An 8,382-nucleotide genomic window follows, 5' to 3' on the forward strand; every position below is an offset into this window, starting at 1 on the left:
CTGATGGTGTCCCTGCAACAATTTTAAAGAAGAGCACACCAAACCTAATTGAAACACTTACACACTTATGTGACTGCTCACTTCAGGCAGGCACTTTCCCGGATGTACTGGAAATGCCAAAGGTCATTCCAGCACATAAAAAAGTAACAGACCATCATAATTTCCTTCAGCACTTCAAAGATATTATAAAAGCTGATACTGACACTTACGGAATTTGTAAATAAAAGCAATATCCGGTGTCATGAGCAACAAGGATTCAGAAATATGAAGTCAAAAACATTAGCCATTTGTGAGTGCATCAACTGCGTATTGAGCCTGACAAACAAGGAACAGGAATCAACAGGCGTATTTACTTACCTGTTGAAAGCATTTGACATCATGGATCATAAGATTCTGCTGTCAAAGCTTGAAAAATATGGTAGTCCATCCAACAATTGGATCAGTTCCTACCTGAGCAATTGCAAGCAAGCAGTGCATATCAAGCACAGAAACATCAATCAGAAATCTGTCTCTGAACACTTATCAGACTATAAACCAATTAAATATGGTATACTCCAATGATCAGTAAGGTGTCACTTTCTGTTCTGTCAATACATAAATGATCTAAGCTTGAATGTGGATGCCTATTAAATGGCCATATTCGCAAATGACACCGCTTTATTAAGAAGAGGAAAGTAATGAAGAATAACAGCAATAACAGATATTCATCAGTCACATAATAACATAGCAACTGGGCACAAAATAATCAGCTTTTAATAAATAGTAAAAAACAGTCACATTCAAATACCACAATGCTCTGAGCACGGATATATTTATCCTATGGGTCTCTATCAACGATGAACCAATCGGTAATACTAATGACACCTAATTTTAGGACTATGGCTGAAAATCAATATACAATGGAATAAATATATTAAATAACTCAATGCAAAACTGAGCAAGACATGCTACCTTCTTTGCTCACTAAAATCCTGCTTTAGTGGGAAAATTGTAATCAAGATATATCATGCCTACTTCACTATCACCTAAAGTATGGGATCACTATCTGGGGAAATTCTAAAGCAGCTATCAGCACTTTCAAGCTGCAACAAAGGTCCATTAGAATCATAGTTTTGATCAGTGGCTAGTGTGGTTGAAAAGGTTGGGGAGACTCTGCAGTGATTATAGGGAGACAAAATGGTGCAATAAACAATAATTTGAACAAATGAAACAAAATGCATCAAATAAAACAAGAACACTACTACTACTACCACCACCACTACCACCGCCACTAATAATAATAATAATAATAATAATAACAACTTGTTCAAGAAACGATGACAAATTTGTAGAGCTCCAGCAGCAAGAGAAGAAGTACTTATATTTTCTTGTACACAAGTGCAATGCACCTGTCTTTTCTTTCCACAAATAAGTCTATAACTCGGTCTACAAAGATCTGATCACTGGATAGCTCTCCAAATAGTGTATTTTCTATTGCTAACGTGCTCAAACACGACAGCTGGATGTTGGACATTGAATTCCTTAAATAATTCTTCACTCGTTTAACAGTACTCATGCTTCGTTCACTGCTTGCTGTAGTTGCGGGTAGGGTCAAAATCAAACGCAGGAACTTCGTTGTTTCTTCAAAAACTGAGTCTAAATCATTGTTGACAATGTACTTTAAGAGGATTCTTGGAGATAGTGTTTTTTCTCATCAGCGTATATGTTCCACAGTTCATTTTCACGTTGTTCTTGTTTGAAAAAAGGGTACTGTTCTAATAATTGAAGCAGTTTCAACTTTGGGAATTCTTTTTGATGGTTCGGGAAACACTTTTCGTTCAAAAGTTCAACGAACTGAATTTGGGAAAAGTCTTGAAACCTTCTTTCCATCTGAACAATTTGCAAATCCAGTATCTCGTAAGTTAGTGTCCTAAGAGATGTCTTGACTGTCACAGAATGATAATTGCCATTCAAACACAAGCTGCATTTAATGCATTCATCAACGACTGTTTCTGTTCTTAATTGTCGCAAGTTTCTCAAAACAATTCTTATTTCGTCTTGGCAAGCAATTATACTGACAGATTTTGACTGAAGAACATTAAAGAGATGATCAACATAAACAAAGCACCCTCGGTAGAAGCAAAGTCTAAGTATACCAACGTAGGATCATCCATCCGTCGTTTCATTTACACAGCACATCTCAAAGATTCTGGGTCCCACTGAGGGTCTGTATCATCAAATATATAATTAAAAACCCTATATAGCCCTGAGAAATGACTAGATGTTGTTGAAACTGCCCCGGAACGAAAGTTCCAGTGAGTGTTGCCCGTATGTGGCAGTTTAAATCCTTTCTCAGTTAGCAATACAGTTCGTTTTGATGATTTGCTGAAAACCTAATGGAATGCAGTAAGATCACTTACAAACATGCGTACTTGTATGATTTTGGAGGAATGTAACAGTACCAAATTCAGTTGTGCGTACAATGAATAAATAGCGCGTAGGGACAGAACTGCTTCGCCAATTATTGTAGTCCTCATTCTCTGCCCGCCGTTACTGAAGCGCCATCATATGTTTGACTAACCACTTTTCGTTCCAGATTCCATTCTTTCAATACTGCATGCATAATGTTTGACAAACCTTCAGCAGTTTTATCTCCAGAAACATCGTAAAATCCAACGAATCTTTCCTCAATTTTGTCTGCAATACAGAACCTGACTATTATACTCATTTGACTCTTGCATGACACGTCTAATGTTTCATCAGCCTGAATCGAAATGGAACTGCAATTCCGAATTTCACATTTTCTCATTAACTGCCAGAGTTATTTCTATTACATCATTCTGTATATCTGGAGAAGTTCCTTTAAAGGTTGAAGATGATGACAGATGGTCTCGGATTAACTGCTCTCCTTGAGCTAGTAAATCCAACAATTCCAGATAGTTACCTTTGTTGCTGGAGGATTCGTCTTCTCGATGGCCGCGAAAGGCTAGTTCTTCTTTACAAAGAAATATAATTGCCTGAGTAAGACGAGCCAATACTTTCTTGCTGGATGTAACTTGTTTGTTGTATTTTATTTCTGTCCGACGAGCGGCTTCAGAAAGGGCGTGCTCAATTCTACTTTGTCCAATAACTGAAATGCTTCTTTGTTCTGCAGGTGACGTTTTGATATCTGATGAATTTGTGCTTTCCTGTCAAAGTTCTTTATTGTACAAATGCCCTCATTGCATCATTCCTTTTCACCACCAAACAGAAGACATACTTATCAATATAATCTGTTATTAACTGCATTCGCAGTCTGCCAAGCATAATTTTCGTACAAGTCTGTCTGAAAAGTGCGTTTCTGTTTGGCTTCACTTAAAACTACACTGAGTATAGGAGTAGGTCGTTTGTCCTTCAATTCTCACTTTTTTTTCGTACGATAATGTAGAAAATGGCGTTTTTAATAAAAATTATATAAGGTGTTCAGTTGCTGGCTCACTCATGTTGGCGACAACGAAAATATGCACTAAAATCACACAATAATGATTATGAACACAAACCGCGCGACTTCACTTCCGTAGTAAAAGCCAGCATAGAAGCGGCAGAGACTAGTCTCGATACCTGCTAGCTAGTGCGGCGCACCGGCCTTTGTGGAGAGGGGAAGTGGAGGGGGCGCACGCGAACACAGTTAGGTAAGGGAAGGGAAGGGAAGGGAAGGGAGGCAGAGACAGAGCAGTCGAGTCCCAAGCAGGCAGATCCACCAATACTCAGTAGTGATGGGCTAAACTGCGATTTTCCGATATCAGTGATTTCTGTGAATGCTACTTTTCAGTATCTGTTATTCTTAACTGTGATTTGTCGCAGTTAAGAGTCGCAGTTAAGGAACATAGGTCGTGTATCCCTCCGCCACTGCGATTTCTGCTACTTCCGCGATTTCTGCGACTTCTGCGATTGCTGCGACTTCTGCGATTGCTGCGACTTCTGCGATTGCTGCGACTTCTGCGATTGCTGCGACTTCTGCGATTGCTGCGACTTCTGCTACTTCTGCGATTTCTGTGACTCCTGCGACTTACCACCGTATGAAAAAGTTACATCTGTCAACACAGAAAATTGCATCGCAACAAACCTGTCATTGGCAAGTATGTTTTACGTTTTTTCTTCCGTTGGCTTTAATTTTGTATTAAAGAAACAACTGTGAAAATATTAATAGTGTAATTAATATGTAAGTAGCCGTACAGTACCGTAATAGTTCGTGGTTAGAAAATGAATTCTAACATATTGTTATGCTCACAGGTACCTGAACTACATTTCAGTCACTCAGTAAAGTGATAACTCAAAATATCATTGTCAACAGATCAGAAGAAATTGCCATTGCGTCTTTAGACCGTTTCCGTCAGACGAGAGGTTAGTTTCTAAGCGTTTCGATGGGCTTAATTACTTCAGTGAGATCGTTCTTGCAAATGTGACATTCATTATAGCGAATATTAGCAATCTACTCTGTCAATTATATTTCTAGTAATTAGTGACAGCAAAAATTGTTTAATAATCCTTGTGTTTTTGCAGACGCAGTTCTGACTCTGATTACTGGTTGCTATACGTATCTATCCACATCAAGGCTGTTGAGAGAGACTCGTGAAGATTCAAGACAGCTCTTAGAGGATTTGCAGTTTAAAAGTGAAATAATTGTGAAATAAGTGTGTGAATGATTAAACTGTTTTATTGAAGTTGTTGTGCGATTTTAAAGGCATAATAAATGTTAAATACAGTGAGTGAATAATAAAAATCTCATTTTCCACATGTTAAGCCGTCCAATACCCGTAATTTTCCGCCACTTACTTATTGGTAAACACTTGTTGGAGAGTGACATGCCGCCCCTCCCCCCTTTCTCCACAATCTTGGTGTGACACTGACCTGTAACATATCCCGAAGTCTACAATGTGCATTTTGAGGCTGTTGATGTGAAAGTGGGAAGTACATATCTTCCGGTTAAATCGGGAATCGCTTAAGTGCATTACTTGAAAGTAACACAGGAAAAGCTTACTTATGTAGGTGGTAGTAGTGTCGGCAAAAAGTTCTTGTGTGTGAAGTTGCCATGTAGAACACCAGGTGTAAAACTTTTCTCCCGAGTCTTGAACTGTGTCGGAACAAAAGTGAGGCATTCATATGACTGTTTTCATTTCACTACACTTATACAGATATCTGAGTTCTGCTGTGTTAACATTGCAAAGTCCTGTAGGCATGTGGAGTATTAACCAAAACTGTCATATTGGAAGCAGAATCAAACACATTTGTTACGTTACTTGATATTTTCAGGAGAAAAAGGCAATGTTGCTTCTTATTAATATAATACATTCAGAGTCACAGCAGTATTTGACCAACCATAACTGGTGCTGAATGTGCATGTCGTCATATAATATGAAGGGCTTATTTCAATAGTGGTACAAGTCCATTACCTCCACTTTTCTGTCTATAATGCTTCTGAAATTAATGATCCAAACAAACATAAATAAAGGTTCATCTCTAGCAAGAAGCCATATGCTTGAATATTTCTGGTATCTCAACTGCAGATTTTTCAGCGGTCATTTAACTTTACGACTCTGTATCTCAAAATGAACAAAAATGGACTTGTACCACTATTGAAACAAGCCCTTCATATGCACACACAGCACATCGATCTCGTGAGGCACAAGGCTCTCATAACGAAGTACGTACGTCGGTCAACAGATGGCACTAGGAAAAGTATGTTAACTGCGCTTTTTAGATGCTACTTGCGACTCTTGGTTGCGATTTGTCACAGAAATCGCAGTTTGACTCTGTAGCGAATAGCGTAGTATGAATTTTGCTCAACAGATGGCAGTGCTAACTGCGCTTTTTAGTTGCTACTTGGGACTCTTAGTTGCGACTTGTCACGGAAATCGCAGTTTCACTCGATAGCGTGTCGCAGAGATGAGCGTAGTACGAACTTTGGCCTACAGATGGCAGTGCTAACTGCGCTTTTTAGTTGCTACTTGCGACTCTTAGTTGCGACTTGTCACAGAAATCGCAGTTGGACTCGATAGCGTGTCGCAGAGACGAGCGTAGTACGAACTTTGGCCTGCTACTTGCGACTTCTAGCCGCGACTTGTCACTGAAATCGCAGAAAGGAGTATGGAATTCGGCCAACAGATGGCTCACGGCGTTGAATGTGAAATGCTACTTGCGACTGCTAACTGTGACTGAAATCGCAGTTAGATTTTGTAAAGTTGTTATTGTGATATCTGTGACTTCTCAATCACTGTGATTTCTAACAGATACGCGATTTACTGCCCACCACTAATACTCAGGGTGCGGCAGCGCGGGCAACAAAGCTGGTGTCTTCGCACATTTAGTGCTCTCAGTAGAAAGTTGTTTATATTTTTGTTATGAATTACTATTGCATCTTTTTGAAGCACGAATACAGGGGAGACTAAGTCTCAAAGTATCCCTCACGCTACGCCACTGGTTTTGATACACATTAGACTCATGTAAACACATCTCTGGTATTTCACATTTATCATCTATCTACATTATGGAAAGTCTTATATTCTTCAAAATATATGTAATAGGTATTCATGATCATTCATGATAGGTATTCATGATCACTTTAACAGACAGAACTAAAACACACGTAAATATTTAAAACCTCACTGCTTTTACTCAATTGAAGAATATTTAAATTTATGAAGTGTGCTACATAAATAATGTACGACATGTATTGTAATCTTAAATTAGTATGCTCAAATCAGTTTGACATGTATACTTTACTTTTGCAATGTCTTATGTATAAGCTGCTTTGTAGACAACAGGAGCAATAAATCTGCAATATTAATTTTTAAGAGGTTCAAAACGGACACCTCTGAACCTAGGTTCACACATAAGCTTTTTAATTTGTCATAGGATTTTCTGTTGACATATATAGACACACCACCAAAAGAAGCAGTTATACTGTTTGTACGTACGTACACACACACACACACACACACACACACACACACACACACACACACACACACACACAAAAAATCACAGAAGGTAGTACATCTGACAAACATGACTGCCATCTTCAGCTGCTCCAGCCAGAATCAGTCAATCAAAATGAGAGATTGTGTTAACAACCGATAATCGCATTCAGATCAATAATTTATGTTTGACTTTACAAACAAATTATGTAATACAGCTGCATCTTAAATCACACTGTACATACCGTTTTTGACCTCTCGACCTTATGTCGAGATATAGAGTGTCTTATACCAAAACAACAGACATCCAAAAACAGATATTTTCACTTATGCGAATTGCTTAATTTCATCTTTTTATTATTTGTTATAGTGAAATGTATTTCTGTGAGAGTCTAGGACAAACTGCAATGTATGCTATAACAAAAATTTAAAAGTAATCTACTTCGTAATAACGTATGTGATACATACCGGATTTCTGGCAGGTTGTTTACTCTTCCTGTGTTAAACCAGACAGCAAATATGTCACACACATGCTCCATTGAACAGCCTCAAATTGTTGTGCAGACATGGTTGAGTTATATATAGTATATGTCCTGACTATTTTGTTAAAATTGTGAGACCGAACTGTTGGCCATAGTCACTTACAATAGGTTACAAAGCTATTCTACCTCTCAAAGCTAAAAGTGTCTTCCCAGGGAGGAGAGTGTGATATGTCGGGGGGGGGGGGGGGGGCGAAGGTTAAAAAGGAAAGGCAAATCACACAAGCTCCAGGATGAGAGGACCTGGAGAGGCCAATTTAAAACTACCAATGTATCATTTTTTACATCACTACATGCTTCAGCTGGTCATATATGTGATCAGTTCAGTACAGATAGAAACATTGTTTGACAATAATGAAGAATAAAGAAAATACTAATAGGCATGTCACTTTGATTTCCCAAAGTAGAAGGGAAAAAACATGTGTTTGCCAAAATTTTTTTTCATCTACCTCAAATATACCAGAAGCTATGGTGAGAAGTGCTCTTCCTAAATACTGCGAGTGAATTTTTGATCAAGGCAAATGTGACAAACACAATCCCCATTAATGGACAGTCTGAAAGGGTATAGATCATGTAAGGGAGAAAATTTTGAATCTGCCTACCATGAAATCCAACTGCTATAGACAGAAATCATCAAGAAGCTTTCTGTCTAAGATTACAGTACAATATAATGACTATAAAACAAAATGTAAAGCTTTCAAAATACAGCCTAGTTTTCACCAGTACAATTTATGATTCTTTGGGCTGAAGACAGATGAGTATCAAATGTGCCGCATTCAATCTGCTGAGAGAGTGTGGATAGCATCTGAAGCAAGACAGTGGTGGCAAAATTTGCAGACAGGTGATCTGGTTCAAACGAAGTGTAATGAAGACAACGTGAAAGTACATAGCGACTTTTTCAGCTAATA

Source organism: Schistocerca piceifrons, chromosome X (assembly GCF_021461385.2).
Source record: "Schistocerca piceifrons isolate TAMUIC-IGC-003096 chromosome X, iqSchPice1.1, whole genome shotgun sequence".
In the NCBI taxonomy this organism is placed as follows: Eukaryota; Metazoa; Arthropoda; class Insecta; order Orthoptera; family Acrididae; genus Schistocerca; species Schistocerca piceifrons.